The sequence below is a fragment of the Choloepus didactylus genome, chromosome 7 (assembly GCF_015220235.1).
Source record: "Choloepus didactylus isolate mChoDid1 chromosome 7, mChoDid1.pri, whole genome shotgun sequence".
Taxonomy (NCBI): domain Eukaryota; kingdom Metazoa; phylum Chordata; class Mammalia; order Pilosa; family Megalonychidae; genus Choloepus; species Choloepus didactylus.
This window is the reverse complement of record NC_051313.1, coordinates 119432327-119450872: the sequence shown is the minus strand read 5'-3', so window position 1 is coordinate 119450872 and position 18546 is coordinate 119432327.

Sequence of the window (18546 nt, the reverse complement as noted above, 5' to 3'; positions counted from 1 at the left end):
CTTGCCTAATTGCTCTAGCTGGAACTTCCAGCACAATGTTGAATCCCAAGGGTGACAGTGAACATACTTGTCTCATTCCTGATCTTAGAGGGAAAGCTTTCAATGTTTCTTCCTTGAGTATGATCTTAGATGTGAGTTTTTCATATATTGCCTTTATCATATTGAGAAAGTTCCCTTCTATTCCTATCCTTTGAAGTGTTTTCATCAAGAAAGGATGTTGAATTTTGTCAAATGCCTTTTCTGCATTGAGATGATCATGTAGTTTTTCTGCTTTGATTTATTGATGTGGTGTGTTACATTAATTGATTTTCTTGTGTTGAATCAGCCTTTGCATACCTGGAAGAAATCCTACTTGCTCATGGTGTATAATTCTTTTAATGTGCTGCTGGATTTGATGTGTATTTTGTTGAGGAAATTTGCATCTATATTCCTTAAAGGAATTGGTCTATAATTTTTTTTTTGTAGAATCTTTGTCTGACTTTTGTATTAGGGTGCTGTTTACATCATAGAATGAGTTAGGTAGCTTTCTCTCCTCTTCAATTGTTTTTTGAAGAGTTTGAGTAGGATTGGTACTAATTCTTTCTTGAATGCTTGGTAGAATTCACATGTGAAGCCATCTGGTCCTGGACTTTTCTTTTTTTGGGAGCTTTTTGATGACTGACTCAATTTCTTTACTTGTGATTGGTTTGTTGAAGTCATCTATTTGTTCTCAAGTCAATGTTGGTTGTTTCTGTTGTTTTTTGTTTGTTTTAGTCTCTTCCTTTGGATGGGCCATCATTTCCTATTTCTTTTTTGCCTGTACTGTTTTGTTGCATACTGTCCATTTTAATACTTTAAAATGTTAATTCCAGGATTTATTCCTTGGAATGTCTGCTTCTTGGTTGTGTAATCAGCTGGTGGTAAGACAGATTTTCTTGAGCTTTATCCTTCCAATCAGGAAGGTCTTCCCATGGCAAATGCAGTGTGCACTGTTTTCCCTGTCTTCCTGGACCTCTATCTTGTTCTGGGCTTTTGCTTGTTAGTTATTTCAGACTCCTTCTGTTTACAGGAGATTAGAAGTACTCTGTTTCCTAGAGACAGACCTCCCTTCTCCTTGCTGTTTGAAGCTGACAGGTCTTTGTTCCAGACTGTTGCCTCTACAGTTTTTTACATTCCTGTTGTCCCATGCTTTTGCCTGAATGGCAAATTCTGGGAGGAGGGTCACCACGGACATGACATTCCCAAGTCAGTCTTTCCCAGCCAAAACAGGGCCAGGGACTCCCAAAGGAGGTGCAGACCAGCTCCAAAATGCCCTGGGGATGGGATCAGGAATGGCCCCAAGAGCTTCTCTCACAGCTCTCCAAAGCTGAGTTTTCCTGGACTGCCCAGGAAATGCAGTCCTTCAGCTGAATGTCTCCCACAGCCCTGAGGAAGCCCTGCACCTTTAAATCTCCACTGCCTCCACCCTTGTATGGGGAGAGTTGTAACCATTGCTGTCATTTGCCTTTGTCTGCATGGGGGTGAAACAATAGATGTCCACAGAGCCAGGACCCAGTGATCTGAATTCACTAATCAAAAGCTGCGATCAGTGTTCAGCCATGCCACCCCTGTTCTTGGAGAAGAGGAATTTGACATTCCTTTCTGTTACCAGCAGCTAGCAATGGACTGGACTCTGGGCAACATGCATTGGTATATTAGGGGATGGGAGCTGGTAACCACCATGTGGAGAGATCAAGTTACAGTTCTTTACTATAGTTTATCAGCCTCCTCTTCTTGTTCTTCCTTGGATGCTGTACAGTGTTCTGGCCTCCAGAGTTTCAAAACAGTTGTTTCAGACAGTTTCTGCCTGTTTAATAGTTGTTTTTGTGGAAGGACTGAGTCTTGGAGCTCCCTACTCCCCTGTATTCCCTGGAAGTCTCGATTGGTTCTTAAAAATTATTCCATGTTCAGCCTCTGTTAGCTTTGTAGTTACAGATTATTTTAGTGTTGTTATAGTTGTTTCCTAGAAACCACAAATCTGTTCTTGACATAAATAAATATCTAATATAAAACTTAGTGCTTTTGTATTGTCCACATAATGACAGAACTTTAGTATATTTTATCTCAGTTTGGCCCTCCCATGACATTTATACTGTTGTTCTAATGTATGTTTATTTTAAAGTTCTTTAGACAGCCTTTTATTTGTTCCGACAGTCAGTATTCAGTTTGATTCTCCATGTATAATGCTTTTTTCCTTTTTGTTCATTTTTCTGTATCTTGATTCTTTCATTTAGATAAGTTTTTCTTTCATGTGAGAACAACTTTTAGTATTTCCTTTAAAGGGGGTTTACTACTGAACTGTCTGAAAATATCTTAATTTCACCTTCATTTCTAGGGGCTGTTTTTGCTAAGTATGATATTGGAGGTGAACAGTTATTTTCTTTCAGAAATTAGAGGATTTCATTCCATTTTTTTTTTCATGACTTCCACTGGTGTTGGTTTTTACTCTTATTGCTTCTTACATGAAGATAATCCATCTTTGCTGTCTCCCTGCATTTAAGATTTTCTCTATGACTTTGATTTTTAGCAGTATTAGTATGATGTGCCTGGGTATGGTTTTCTCTGCATTGTTCCTGCTTGAATTCAGAGTGTATCATCAATCTTTGTCTTGATGACTTTTCCATGTATTGGAAAAATATCCACCATTATGTTTTGCAGTTTTGTTTTTGCCTCACTCTCTCTTTTATTCCCTTTTAGGGCACCAATGACACAGAACTTAGATATTCTTACTGTATTTTTTATTTCCTTTACTCTTTTCTTTATTCTCCATCCTTCTGTCTCTATATTTGCAATCTGAACAATTATTTCTGACTCATCTCCCAGTTCTTATTTTCCTCTTCAGCAGTTTAATCTGCTCTTAATACCATTTATTGAATTCTTAATTTTCAGTTATATTTTTCAGTTCTGGAATTTTTATTTCTTTCTTTTAATAGATTCTAGTTTTTTATAAAAATTCTTAATCTTTTCTTTCATTTACTCAAATCTGTTTATCATAGTTACTTTAAAGCCTGTGTCTAATAATTTTATTATCTGGATCCTAGTAGGGACCATTTGAAATTGGCTCACCCAGACTGGGGGTACCTAGGCAGCTTACGAGTATGTGGTTGCTCTGGTCTGTGGCCAAACTTCCTGGGACTGGTTTTGTTTCCTTTTTCTATACTTTTTACTCTATTACTGATCTCATTGCCAAAGGTGGTGTTAGTGTGAGAAGGTGAGTGCCTAGCTCTGGTTCACTCTCACACTGAGGGTACAGGTCCCTGGTCCATCAGTCTAACCTGAGGAGAGTCTCCTAACAGACTTCCTGCAATGGACCCGGACCTGGAATTTTTAAGACATACTTCATTGCTTTCTAGCTCTTGGTTTAGCTGTTGATACATTTGATGGATTCAGTTTCCTGACCCTTTATAAATGATATGTTTTGAATTCCTTCTATTTTCAGAGTTCTCAGAGTTTATGAGGATGTTCTTGGTGGCCCAGGGCCCAAGCCCCCTTCTAAACGGCCTGTAACAAAACTATTTAACCAAGGACAAAGGTCAAGAAAGTACAAATCTCCCTGGAAGGGTAAGAATGTAGCCAAAGATGTGAAAATGACATTGATTGTACCTTAGTCTTAAACACTAATTTTAGTAAAACATCAGGTTTTAGGCCCCTTTAATGATTGTACATACTTGATATCCTCAAACTACATGGAATACCTGTTCTAAAATCATATATTGCTCCTTGCACACCCTGTCCCTTGTGGAGTGCTATTCCTCCAGACTGGCCACTGCTGGAGAACCTCTTCTGTTCATAAGTCCAGATAAATCCATGTCTGCTTCTGTGCCTGGTGTGTTTTTCGGTCTTGTGGCAGCACCAGCCTGAGTCTTTGCACAGACTCAGTCTGGACCCAAACAATGTTACTGATTTATTGGGAGCTCAGTGGATCCCTTTATTTTCTGATTTCTTTCCTTTAATTTTTGTTAAGTTAAAATTTTTTTTGATAATGTCTTCTATTCTTTCTGAAATTCCTGCTAGTTGGATCTCCTGAGTTGCTCCTTTAATTTGCCTTCTCTTTCTTTAACTTTCTTAGATATTTTCCACAATTTACCTTCCAGCCCTTTTATAAAATGTTTAAGTTTGGCTATCACATTTTTCTTTCTGAGAGTAGTTTTTATTCTTCAAATTTTTTTTCCTTGCATACAATTATTTCATGGATCTTTATTTTTTTCTCTTACATATGGATATTTATTATATATAGATTTTAAAGTTTTTTCCAGCTTCTCTTATTGTTTCTATTTCCTCACAGTTCCTTCTACCTTGCTTCATTTGTCTGTTTTGTCACTGTTGTTTATATTAAAGGATTTCCTTCAAATGTCAGATGATCAGTGACTTGCCATTTGAATTTAAGAATGCTGAATAGAAATGTTCAATGGAAGTGTACATTGGGAAGTGTTTTTTGCTAATGACATTTGTTATAAAGCAAACTAATGTCCAAGTTTATTTTTGCTTTTGTTATTGATTTGGGAGGGTCTCCATTTTAAATATTTTTTAAAATAACTATAGTTTTTAAAATAAAAATATTAAAAAATATATGTAGTCCTTTCCTTTGGGAAGTTTGTTTTTGCCCAAAAAGTTCCTCTAATTTCTTTCCTAGTAAGCAAGTATATGCCTGATTTCCATTGTTTTAAAAACAATGGAAATAGAAAAAGGGTACTGGGAGCTTTTATGTTAATTATTTAGTCTTCTATGAATTGCCCAATTTAAGTACCACTTCTTTTCCCTTCAAATGTTTTTTGCTTCCAGAATTTTCAGCCTCTCTAGAGGGTAAACCATTTGGCTTCTGCCTGGGTGAGGTGGGGTGCTTCCCTGGCTGTGAGGGGTGGAACAGGCTATCTAGATTCTTATAAAGACTTTTAATTGATGCTCTTTCATCCCACCTTACACATTTGCTTTCAATTCTTGAGGGTCTCCAGAGTTCTGTGTTTTAGATTGCCATTGTTGGCTTTCTCTATGGGTTGCACTTGGGTTTTTCCTATGTCCTAAGTCACTTAGTTACCTGCTTTCAAAATCTTCTTGACATTTATAATCTGCTCTCATTTCCTTTCCCTATTTTTTCTGTCTTTTTTGTGTGTACTTTTTTATTTTTAAATTTTCATTCCAGTAGGATTTTAGGGGGGGAGTTGACATAAAAGCCTTGTTAATCTAGAACACCCCCTCAAAACAAACAAACAAACAAACAAAAAACACCTCATTTCAGGGCTCATATTTGAACATGATACACATGGAAATGGTAACAGTCACAAGAGTCAAAAACCTTTCACAGCATTAGAATACTAAAAAAACTCAAATAAGAAACAAAGATAAACTTACAGCTGTAGTCTGAAGTCCTTTCTGAAATACAAACACAAAATATATATATGTGTTTATATATATACATATATATATATATATAAACACATATATAAGTATCATTTGCCTAAGGGAAGGGTATTCTATTTTTCTCTAATATTGTTTTGGTGTGTGATTTTTAGAACTGAAAATGTTAATAAGTACAGAGACCAAAAGCTTTTCAAAGATTTACTAAACTAAACTCCAGCACAGTTACGGAACAGTTCATGGACTTGCTGAGGTTTCTGAGTCTTTCATAGAATACAAACCTAAGCATATGAGTGTGGTCTCCTTCAGAGAAGGAGCCCAATGTCACATTTCCCCCTAGTATCCTTTTCAGGGGGATGAATTTCAAAGTTAGACCCACTTGGGGCCCTAATCATCTCTATCTGCTGATCTTAGTCTCTGGGATGGAAATATCATAGGTTTGGGAAATATGTGAATCCATTCCATCTTCCCTTTCATCTCTTTTCACTTCATGGGTTATTGAGATTTCTGTAAATGTTGCTGAGAAATAGAAAAGTAACTTCTTTTTTTTTTTTGCCACAAAAATACCAAACCTTTTCATTTCTTCACAATTATAATTAGGAACAAAATTTCTATTTATGTTTCTTAGTGGGGGCATCAGAAAATGAGCTTATAGTATTGCATTAGAAAAGTGAGCTTCAGTGGAACTGATCAGAATTGTGCACCCCTGTTGTGATTTAAGAACAGTGCTAATCTAAGGGTATTAACGTTTCCTGAGTTTGATGTCCTGAGGTGAAAAACATCTAGGAATCTTTTTCTGTATCTTTGAAACCTTTCATTATAGGTATAAGGCATTAGAACATGCAAATCTTGCTGTATTCACATTTTCATCACATTCTTACTCAGACCCTGTTTCTTGGGCATCCAAATATCTCAACCGCATATGGATGGTAGAAAAATAGCTTTTAATCACTGTATTTAAAAGTTTCTGCCCATTGTTTATAAGTTAGTGACATGCTGACTGTTGGGCAAGAAGAAATGAAATATTGGAACATCAAGATTTTCAAAATGCAACATGGTGGAGTGACTTCATCAACATGGTGATGTAAACAGCTACTCAAAACTTCTCTCCAGAGATTCAGTGAAAAAAAAGGACAATTCTGGATTGTTAGAAACTTTGGAGGAATATATAGACTGGAGAAAGACCCTGCAATTGCCAAACTGAAGAAGGAGAAGAAATATCAGGTAGGAATTTTCCATCCCAGACCAGCCGGTTGTCTTCCCCCACCTCAGTTGATCTCCACATGGAAAGGCACAGAAACATGGGCCAGAACCCTTCCACCAGGGACACAGATTTTAAAATCTCACAGCAGTGAACAATACCCTCACCATTTGAAGACCTGGTGGACAGAGGAGGACATTTCAAGGCCCAGGTCACTGAGGGACAAAGAGACAAAGCTGCTTGATGGAAGCAGCAACTGGCAGCCATTTCCTTGCCTTTAGGATGGCTAGAGTGCTGGGTCAGCTGGCGGAGTGTTTTGCCACGGGTGAGGCCCCATGCCAGGCCAGATTTTGGCTGGCAAGGTGAAGGCATAGGAATCCCACAGTTTCACCTGGATGGGTCATACAAAGCCTATGTTCTAAGACAAGGCAGCCTCTGAGGACAATTAAGTTACCAAGCAGCACCATCCGCTGGACAATCCAGAAAGTGCAAACAGAAGAAAAAACTTTTAAAAAGAGGCTTCAGACCTTAGGAACACAGGAGCTGGTCTGCATGCCCTGTATGACACCTGGACCTGTTTTGGCTGAGAAATAGGGAAGACCCAACTGTTAAGGCAGGGACCCAAAACAAACTCAGGTCTTGCTAGCCGGTGGAAAATAGAGGACGACTGGAAGCCAGCAGATTTGTATTATCACACACAGTGAACTTTCTGGGTGACCTGTGCCTACCTCCCATCCCTGTGGCAGGCCATGTTGGTGCCTGATTTTGGGGAGAAGACTGGGGGACAGAGCCAATCTGAAAACTTGCCAGGGAGAGAAAAAAGAAAATATAGAGATCAAAATCAGCCAACAAGAAAACCTTAGGCAAAAGAGAGAAAATAACCTCCAGAATAAAACAATCAGGAAAATCAGATGCCTAGACACCAGCAGAAAATCATGAGCCACATCAGGAAACAGGAAGATATGGCCCAAAGGAAGAAACTAATATTTCAACTGAGATTCAGGAGTTGAAACAACTAATTACAGATGTTCAAGCATATCTTTTAAATCAAATCAATGAGGTGAGAGAGAATATGACAAAAGAGATGAAGGATATAAAGAAGACACTGGGTGATCATAAGGAAGAATTTGTAAGCTTGAAAAAACAAATGGAAGAACTTATGTAAATGAAAAGCACAACAGAAGAGATGAAAAACACAATGGAGACATACAATAGCAGACTTGGAGAGGCAGAAGAAAGGATCATTGAACTGGAGGACAAGACATTTGAAGTCCTGCACACAAAGGAACAGATAGGGAAAAGAATGGAAAAATATGAGCAGGGTCTCAAGGAAATGAATGACAACATGAAGCATATGAATATAAGTGTTATAAGTTTCCCAGAAGGAGAAGAGAAGGGAAAAGTGGCAAAAGGAATAATAGAGGCAATAATCAATGAAAACTTCCCAACTCATGAAAGATATAAAATTACAGGTCCAAGAAGCACAGCATACCCCAAACAGAAATGATCCAAATAGACCTACTCCAAGACACTTGCTAATCAGATTGTCAAATGTTGAAGAAAAAGACAGAATTCTGAAAGCACCAAGAGAAAAGCAATCCATCACATACAAGGGAAGCTTGATAAGTGCAGATGTCTCAGCAGAAACCATGGAGATGAGAAGGCAGTGATATGACATATTCAAGATACTGAAAGAGAAAAACTGCTAAACAAGAATCCTATATCTTGCAAAACTGTCCTTCAAAAATGAGGGAGAGTTTAAAATATTCAGAGATAAACAGTTCGTGAACAGGAGACTTCCTCTGATGGGAAATACTAAAGGGAGTGGTACATACAGATAGGAAAAGACAGGAGAGAGAGGTTTGGACAAGAGTGCAGAAATGAAGATATCAGGAGACAGAGGGTAGAGATTGGGCATTTGATGTTGAAGGAGTGTAGAATGTTCAGGAGGATTGATTGTGTAGATCTGGAAATGGATAGAACAGTACTGTGTGATGGCAGCACAATATTGTAAGTACACTGAAAAAAGATGACTGTGAGTACAGTTGAAAGGGGAATGTTAGGGGTCTGTATGACACCAGAAGGAAAGATAGAAGATAAAGACTGGGTCTGTGTAACTCAGTGAAACCTAGCATGATCAATGAGTGTGATTAAATGTACAAATATAAGATTGTTTTTGCATGAAGGAGCAGCAAGAAGGAATGAAGTTAGGTATTCAATGAAGTGAATGAACTGTGAGGATAGTAGGTTGAATGAAATAAGCCAGAAATGAAAAGACAAACATTATAATGCCTCACTAATATGGACTAATAACAATGTGGAAACTGAGAATTGAATCTGGGAGCATGGATTATAAGGGGAAGGCTTATGTAAAGGTTCCTGGATTGTAAGCTCTTGCAGCAGTCACATTTATTCATGAGTTGTAACAGTTATTTCTAAATTTTGAGATTCTGAGCTGTTTCTGTGCAATGGTTCCTGGAGCTTCGGGTGTCTATGTGGTACCTGGGAGTCAGAGCCAGAGTTCGCCTCTGTTCTAGTTTGCTAATGCTGCTGGGATGCAAAACACCAGAAATGGATTGGCTTTTATAAAAGGGGATTTATTTGGTTACAAAGCTACAGTCTTAAGGCCATAAAGTGTCCATCAATACAGGGTAACTTCACTGGAGAATGGCCAGTGGTGTCCAGAAAATCTCTGCTAGCTGGGAAGGCATGTGGCTGGCATCTGCTCCAAAGTTCTGGTTTCAAAAATACCTTTCTCCCAGGACATTCCTTTCTAGGCTGCAGTTCCTCGAAAATGTCACTCTTAGTTGCTCTTGGGGTGTTTGTTTTCTCTTAAGAGAGTCTGCTTTCAATGCTGCTTTTCAAAAGCAAGTCTGCTTTTCAATGCTGAGAGAGTCTGCTTTCAATGGCCGTCTTCAAACTGTCTCTCATCTGCAGCTACTCTCTCAGCTTCTGTGCATTCTTCAAAGTTTCCCTCTTGGCTGTAGCAAGATTGCTCCTATCTAAGCTTATATAGTGCTCCAGTAAACTAGTCAAGGCCCACACTGAATGGGTGTCACCACACCTCCATGGAAATCATCCAGAGTTATCACCCACAGTTGTGTGGGGTGCATTTCCATGGAAACAACCTAATCCAAATGTTCCAACTTATTCTCCACTAATATGTCTGCCCCCACAAGATTGCATCAAAGAACATGGCTTTTTCTGAGGGACAATAATATAAACAAACTGGTACAGGCACCATGATTGTTAACATTGCCCCATGAATCAACTGTTAAAGAGGCTTAAAAGGAGATCAGACTTCGACTGGAGATACGAACAAAATGGACTTGGTTGAGATTGGGATAGATCAGACTAAAGGGTACAGGATGATATTAACTGTGTTTTAAAACTTGGGCTCCTGTATAAGACCAAAGGAAGAGATGGTTATGTGGTGCAAAATCTATATTTTCTGTAGCACACTACATAATTTAACTTGTATGGTCAGTTTACTCAAATGCCATAATTATGTGGAAACTTGACTAGGGAGTGAGGCCTTGTTGATTTGTACAGGTTAGCATGAAACCCTGATACAACCCAGAGTAATTTGGGTAGGGAATAAAAAGTATTTGCAAAGCCCTCTTGAGGGACTGTGGAAATATTAAACTTCCCTAGCTGGGGAATTCCTGATATTCTCGTAAGCACTGGAGACCACTAGCTTAGAAGGTCGAGCCCTTTATCTTGGGGCTTGTCCTTACGAAGCTTGTTACTGCAAAGGAGAGGCTAATCCTACTCATAATTGTGCCAAGAGTCACCCCCAGAGGGCCTCTTTTGTTGTTCAGATGTGGCCTCTCTCTTTAAGCCAACTCAGCGGGTAAACTCACTGCCCTCCCCCCTATGTGGGACATGACTCCCAGGGATATAAATCTCCCTGGCTATGTGGAATGTGACTCCTGGGGATGAGCCTGGACCCTGCATCATGTTAGATTAAGAAAGCCTTCTGGACCAAAAGGGGGAAGCAAATTGAAACAAAATAAAGTTTCAGTGGCTGAGAGATTTCAAATGGAGTTGAGAGGTCATTCTCGAAGTTACTCTTATGAGTTATATATAGATAGTCCTTTTTAGTTTTTTGTTTATTAGAATAGTTAGAAGGAAATATCTGAAACTGTTGAACTGCAGTCCAGCATCTTTGATTCTTGAAGGTGATCATATAACTATATAGCTTATATAGTGTGACCGTGTGATTGTGAAAAACCTGATGGCTCACACTCCCTTTACCCAGAATATGGACAAATGAGTAGAAAAATGGGGACAAAAAGTAAATGAATAATATCGAGGAGGGTGGTACTGGACATTTTGGGTGTTCTTTTTACTTTTATTCTTATTTTTATTTTTTGGAGTAATGGATATGTTCAAAAATTGATTGTGGTGATGAATGCAAAACTATATGATGATACTGTGGACAACTGTTTTACACTTTGAATGACTGTATGGTATATGAATACATTTCAATTAAAAAATTTAAAAAATGCAACATGGTAATATGCATAGTTATTAATACTACCTTCTGAGTCCATCATATACTTAGGAGGCCAAAGAAAATTAGAGTCGTTAAAAAGATAAAGAACTTGCTAGTAGGTCCTGCATTTTTAAAATAAATCACTGACCAAAATAAAGAAATGACCATGGTTTGCCTTGGGTAAGAAGTTATAGTTCTTTCTTGTCTATGATTTTTTCAAGCCCATGGCTCTCTTTGGGATCTAGTGAACTGGCATTTGAATCCAACCTCTGAGATGTGTAAACACTACACTATATTGTATTCCCACTTCTACTTTTTCTTCCCTCAGTTTCTACCTTATTTTGTCTCTTATACTCCCAGTCTCTATTCATACTCCCCCTACCTCTACCTTATACAGTCTGGAGATTTGTTGGAAAGGCAATATAAGTAATCCTGAGATTTTGTTCCTACAACCTAAAAAACATGTATCATACAAACATACACATAATATATAAATCTATATTTATATAGATTTCTTTATCTATCTATCTACCTATCTAGGATGTGTATATCTGTAAGGATGTATAGCAATCATTAGTCGAGAAAAGATGAAATGATTTAGGGCATCTTCCCCCGATGTTTATTCTTTTGTTATAATTTCAAAGAAAATTAATACATATTACTTTGGATCTGGAGCAGTTCCCACTCATTCTTTCCATATGGGAAATTTGGAGTGAGATTGTGAGTGGCAACCAAATCATCCTAGTATATTGAATAAAATTTGGTAGGGAAACCTACTCACAAAATAAAACAGTGGGAGAATCAGAGAACACAGTTAATATTTTAGGAGACTCAAATTGGGTTAAATCTAATATGTGGTGAGTAGAGTCTGCTTAAAAAAAGTGTAGTCTAATTATTCTCCATATGTTGTTTGCTTTAGTGAAGAGATGCGATGAAATCAGATTAGTTGTTTACACTGGAATTTTGGTTATGTGTATATTTTTTTCTCAAATCACTTCTGAGTTCTTTGCAGGCAGAAGAGTATTAATAACTTGACATCCCTCAAAATATTTTGCACCTAGTAAATACTCATTAGTATTTGTTGACTATATATTGGAAAATTGTACTTTAAAACAGGCCCTTTTTCAAAACAAAATCTTTTGTGTGTGTGATAACACAAACATAGAGAGCTTCCTAGGCCTTCAAAATTATCATAAATTTCTAATTATGGAAACCCAAAGAAATTTAGTTTCATTATAACTTTTGCAGAAGGTAATGCTGTGGTTTATCAAGGACTTGTACATTTTCTAGGTGCCTGCTTACTGGTTCATCATGGTGAAGCTGTAAGATAGGGCTACTGGATCCCAATGGAGAATCAAATCAGGAAATATTAGTGCTTGCATTGTCAATTGTAGTTAGTCTTGTGTTTTGTCTCTTTAGTAGTACGGGGAATAATCGCCTTTGTTTACCCAGGTTGCTTATGCTCTGGTGAGGCCTATAGCTTATTTATTTTCCTATTGTTTTCCTTTGTTATTGTTTAGTCATCCATGTCAGGCCTGTTTGTTAATGTGAAGGAATTTTCTTTCGTAGAAAAAGGGGAAGGTAAAGACGCATCTATTCACATGGGCTCTGCCCCTCTTCTTCCTCTATATCTCTTTTAGGCAAATTGGCTCCAGGCTGCCACAATCCCACCTGGTGTGTTAGCAATTTCACTTCTTTATAAAATGGACCAAGATATTTTTCTCTTTGTTCCACACACAGATAATGACATGTTTTATTTACAAAACAGAACTGTTATTATTTTTAAAAAATCTTAGTTTCTGAGAAAAATCATGTAAGTATAAATGGGAAGGGTTTCAGAGTATAGTTATTTGATTATCTATTTTCTAATACACAACCTTTGTTTTAAATCTTAGAAATTTTACAGACTAGAAAATTAAGGCTGAGAGGTTAACTGAACTTCCCAAGTAATTATTCTAGGAAGGGTAAAAAAAATCAGACAAGCACCAAGTCTTCCACATTATATCATGTTCCCTGCTTGTTGGTGTCTTGAGTGGATGCTCTAGAGCCACTGGTTTATACGTCCTACTCTCTCAAGTGACTTCTATTCAAAATGATGTTATCCAAATTGCAGTCTATTCCCTCCTCCTTGGGTCTGTGTGTTTCCCATCTGAGGAGAAGGGATAAGAACAGGGGCTCTGGGGGAAATCAAGGCTGCCAATTGCCTATTTGTTTAGCCAGACTGAAAAGAAATGCACAATATATAGGAAGTCACTATTGATAGTTTGGTTGCTTTAGTATGTATGGGTCATTGTTTCCCAGGCATGATACCTCTTCAGTGCTAGGGAATCTGTGTGCTGGATGGAAATTAGTGGGCTCTTATCTATCATTCTTCAGCAATATTTAACAAATGTTTATTGTATTTGAGTATAAAGGATGGTGACATGTAGTAACTTGAGTACATTGTGACTCCCTCTCCTTCTCAATTTGATTTCTGAAGTAATAAGACTGCTGTGTTCAGGCCAGCTGATAGAGTCTTGAAGGTCTGCTGAAGTTGTTGATTCTGTAGGGATCTTGAGGGGAAATACCAGGTACACTGGCCTAAGCTAGAGCTGAGGTATTGATCCTATTGTGAGTTTTCTTTTTCCTCTTCTTGAGGCCTGGGGAAAACACCTGGATTTCCAGGTTCTTTGAGGAGTGTAGCAATTGAAAACCTGTGAAGCCCATTGGGGAAGGCTGCTCTTTTCTGCTCATTTGTGTTCCTGGGAGAGTATCCTTGATTCTGCCCATTCTGGTGGACTGAATTGCTCCCAATCCTTATAATTAGGAAAGAGCTGGTTGGGGGGAGACATGGAAACCAAGATCTTTCTTCCTTGTGCCTCAGTAAAAGAGCAAGGATTTTACACTTTCTACAAACTGAGGCCATATGAGTTTGCCCTTCCATAACTTCCATCACACAATGGTTGCTAATGAGTAAGAAATCCTGATAGTCTGATAGTTATTCTAATGGTTGGGGTAAGCCTGAGCAGGCAAAGAAAAATAACAGTTCTCCAAAGGGACTCAAAAGCCAGAGGGAAGAAAACTAAGTTGAATGTTCACAACATATGTCTTTAGTGAAGTAGAACTGATGAAAAGGTCAGAAGAGAACATTAAGAAAAAATATCTTAAAGAGAATAAAAGATCAACCTAAGAAAAAAGATATTTGTATTTAAAAACTTAATGAGAGAGGTGAAAAAGAGTGGTCATTACTGAGAAGTGAATTAATGCTTTGGAAAACTGAGTGGAAGAAATAACTCTCAACAGTGAGCTACAATATCAGGGAAAAGAAATTTAGAAGTCAGATACAGTTCACCTAACAAGAGAATAGGAGTCCCAGGAAGATACAAAAGAACAGGTGGGGGAGATGAAATAATAAAGAACATTTCCCTGAGCTGAGGACAGACTCAAGATTTGGTATTGGAAGGGCATATGCCAGGCATATCTTGGTAAAATTCTTGAGTTCCAAGGGCATAAATACATTTTTTTTAAAAAAAGAAACTAGTCAGAAATAATAGGCTATTTGTGATGGAAAGACAGTCAAAGAACCATCTGATTTCTCATCACCAACACTAGAAGCAAGAATGTAGGGGAAGAACCTCTATAAATATCTGGGAAAACACTTATAATTTGGAAAACCTATACTCAGTCAAGGTAAAAATTCATCTGTAAAAGCAAAGAAAATTAAGTTCTATAGGCAAGGTTTTAAAGAATATACCATTTTGGTGTGCTGTTGGAGGAAAATATTAGAAACTGACAATTTTAATAAAGTTTTCTTGGTGGGGGAAAGAAGAAATTGTGAAGAGCAATGAATCAGTAGATGAGCCTTGTGCTGGTGTGAATGTATTATGTCCCCCAGAAAAAGCCATATTCTTTGATGCAATCTTGTGGGGCAGACATATTAGTGGGGATTAAGTGGGAACATTTGGATTAGGTTGTTTGACTAGAAATGTGCCCCACCCAACTGTAGGTGATAATTCTGATGAGACAGTTCCATGGAGGCATGGCCCCACCCATTCAGGGTGGGCCTTGATTACTGGAGCCATATAAATGAGCAGACAAACAGAAGGAACTCAGTGCAGCTGAGAGTGACATTTTGAAGAGGAGTTACAGCCAAGTGGGACACTTTGACGAAAGCACAGGAGCTGCAGATGAGAGACAATTTGAAGACGACCATTGAAAGCAGACTCTTGCTCCGGAGAAGCTAAGAGAGGACAAATATCCCAAGTGCAACTAAGAGTGATATTTTTGAGGAACTGCACCTAGAGAGGAACATCCTGGGAGAAAGCCATTTTGAAACCAGAACTTTGGAGCAGACACCAGCCGCATGCCTTTCCAGCTAACAGAGGTTTTCTGGACACCATTGGCCATCCTCCAGTGAAGGTACCCGATTACTGATGTGTTACCTTGGACACTTTATGGCCTTAAGACTGTAACTGTGTAGCCAAATAAACCCCCTTTTTATAAAGGCCAATCCGTCTCTGGTGTTTTGCATTCTGCAGCATTAGCAAACTAGAACAAGCCTTCATCAGCCTTTTATTTAATCAAATTGCCAAATTTCCATTCCTTGGATAATATATTGACTTCAGTTCTCACCATTCAATTTATACGTTCATCATGAGAGTTGTGTTTTTTTTCCCTCAAGATATTTTGTGCCAACTGTCCTTGTTTTGAAATTAAACAATTTAAGCAGATCAATGGAATATAATAAAAAGGAATCATTTTTATAAAAATGAATTTGGAGGATGGAAGAAGATGGCAGTATAGAGAGGAGTGGAAGCTAGTTAGTCCCCCTGGAGTAACTAATAAACAACCAGGAACAACTAGTAAATGATCTGGAATAACTGCTGGGAGACAACTGTGCCTGTCCACACATCATGCACAACCTGGATTGGGAGGAATGCCTGAGATCACAGCATGGAATCTGTGAGTAGAAACTGTGGATCCAAGCTGGAAGCCCCCTCCCCCCATGGCAGCCCAAATGGCAAAACCACACTGTGATAGAGAGCAGCACTCTCTGAACAAGAGACTGTATCTCAGTCCAGCTCCAACTTGGGTTTTAATTGGCAAACGTGGACTGCTCAATGAAACCTGCAAACCCCCAACAAGCAGACAGAGGCTTTTAGTGATGATGGACTGTGACGGGCCAGGGGACTTCTCTCTTGGGAGCAGGAGCCCAGGGGCTCCTCCCTGAAAGGGAGCTATTTGTCCCTTTTTCTCTCAACCTGAGTGGCTCAGTGGAGAAAGCATCAGCCATTTTCAGCTTGCAGTGCTCTGCAGTGGAGTAGGCTGCACCCATTTGCAGCTCACAGTGCTCTGACCCAGACAAGGGTGGAGATAGCTGAGTTAGAGAGACAAAGAACCTATTTAAATGCAAATGAAAACTGCCTAGGGGGTGTACCTTCCCTAATAGGAAAGAGGTAGTGCCCAGCTCTACTACCAGCCTTCCATTCAGAACCGACCCTAGAACCTGGGGGAAAACAGCCAAGGGCCACACCTCCTTACACCAGTCAGGAGCTACAGACTGACAGGCACCACCTGCTAGGCAGGTGAGGAAAAGCACAGGGTGTGTAAGTCTTCTAAGACACACCCTCAGGGAAACCAGATACTGAATATTTCCTCCTTCTGGGACCTAACCCTGTTTTGGTCTGGGAAAACCTGACTGAGGTAACCAATGGAACCAGATGCCTAGACAACAGAAAACTACAAACTACACTAAGAAAAATGAAGTTATGGACCAGTCAAAGGAACAAACTTACACTTCAACTGAGATACAGGAATTGAAACAACTAATGCTAAATCAATTCAAAAAGTTTAGAGAAGATATAGCAAAAGAAATGAAGGCTATAAAGAAAACACTGGGTGTACATAAGGTAGAAATCGACAGTTCAAAGAAACAACTGGCAGAATCTATGGAAATGAAAGGCACAACACAAGAGATGAAAGACACAATGGAGATATACAACAGCAGATCTCAAGAGGCAGAAGAAAACACTCAGGAACTGGAGAAGAAGACACCTGAAAGCCTACACACAAAAGAACAGATAGAGAAAAGAATGGAAAAATATGAGCAACATCTCAGGCAAATGAATGACAGCATGAAACACATGAATGTATATGTCATGTGTGTCCCAGAAGGAGAAGAGAAGGGAAAAGGGGCAGAAGCAATAGTAGAGGAAATAATCAATGAAAATTTCCCATCTCTTATGAAAGACACAAAATTACAGATCCAAGAAGCGCAGCATACTCCAAACAGAATAGATCTGAATAGGCCTATGCCAAGACACTTAATAATCAGATTATCAAACATCAAAGACAATGAGAGAATCCTGAAAGCAGCAAGAGAAAAGTGATCCATCACATACAAAGGAAGCTTGATAAGACTATCTGCAGATTTCTCAGTCAAAACCATGGCAGCAAGAAGGAAGTGGTGTGATATATTTAAGATACTGAAAGAGAAAAAATGCCAACCAAGAATCCTATATCCAGCAAAACTGTCCTTCAAATATGAGGGAAAGTTTAAAATATTCTCTGACAGACAATGACAGAATTTGTGAACAAGATACCTGCTTTACAGGAAATACTAAAGGGAGCACTACAGACAGATAGGAAAAGACAGGAGTGAGAGGTTTGAAACACAATTTTATGTGATGGTAGCATAGCAATGTAAGTATACTGAACAAAGATGACTGTAAGTATGGTTGAAAGAGGAAGGTTAGAACCATGTGGGACACCAGGAGGAAAGAGGAAAGATAAAGACTGGGACAGTATAACTCAGTGAAACCTAGAATACTCAACAATTGTGATAAAAGGTACAAATATATTTTTCGTGAGGGAGAACAAATGAATGTCAACCTTGCAAGGTATTAAAAATAGGGAGGTATTGGGGGGAAAATACAATCAATGCAAACTAGAGACTATAATTAACAGAAACATTGTATTATGCTTCTTTTATTTTAACAAAGGTAATATACCAAAGCTAATGCATGTAAGAGGGAGGCATAATGGAAGGGCATGGGACTTGGCTTGGTAATGTTGTCTGACTTCAGTTTAATGCTATCTTTCCTTTTGTTGCTTCCTAGCTGTCATATTTTTCTCTCTCTTTTTCTTTTTCTTTTGTCTCTCTACCTTCTTTGACTCTTCCTCCTGCTTTGTGGACAAAATGGAGATGTCCTTATATAGATAGTGGTGAGGGTGGTGAATACATAAATATGTGACTATACAGGGAACCATCAATTGTTTACTTAGGATGGAATGTATGGTATGTGAGCAAAACTGTCTTAAAAAATGGGTTGATGAAGAAACCTTGAGGGCACTATATTGAGTGAAATAAGTCAGACACATAAGGACAAATATTGCAGGGTCTCACTGATATGAACTAATTATAATGTGTAAACTCATAGACATGAAATATAAGTTACCAGAATATAGAACAAGGCTAAAGAATGGGGAGTGGTTA